The 228-nt window shown below is 36.0% G+C and overlaps 1 protein-coding gene across 1 annotated transcript in view; it reads right to left on the bottom strand.

The window, feature by feature from the left end:
* LOC119588163 (2-oxoglutarate dehydrogenase, mitochondrial-like) overlaps positions 1 to 228 on the bottom strand; it is a gene marked incomplete at its 5' end in the record, with an annotated part of 33,733 nt that overhangs the window by 6,984 nt on the left and 26,521 nt on the right.

Below are 228 nucleotides of genomic sequence, written 5' to 3'. Positions count from 1 at the left end.
ACTTTCCAAACATTTCACAATACCCAAATTAAACACCATCCAATGCACAACTCCTAAAATAACATCAGATAATATTTCAGTCATGCTAACAGTCTCAAAAAAAAGAAGAAAAATAACTAGCTACTGCATGCTACTTTTGATCATCCACAGTAACACACGACCAGTATTTGATGGCTAAAGAGATTCTTTTAACCCACAGGATCCAGGTGACACGATTGATGCCATGAA

This window comes from Penaeus monodon, chromosome 23 (genome assembly GCF_015228065.2).
Source record: "Penaeus monodon isolate SGIC_2016 chromosome 23, NSTDA_Pmon_1, whole genome shotgun sequence".
Taxonomy (NCBI): domain Eukaryota; kingdom Metazoa; phylum Arthropoda; class Malacostraca; order Decapoda; family Penaeidae; genus Penaeus; species Penaeus monodon.
The sequence above is the reverse complement of the archived record's forward strand: the minus strand, read 5'-3'. Positions and strand labels throughout refer to the sequence as shown.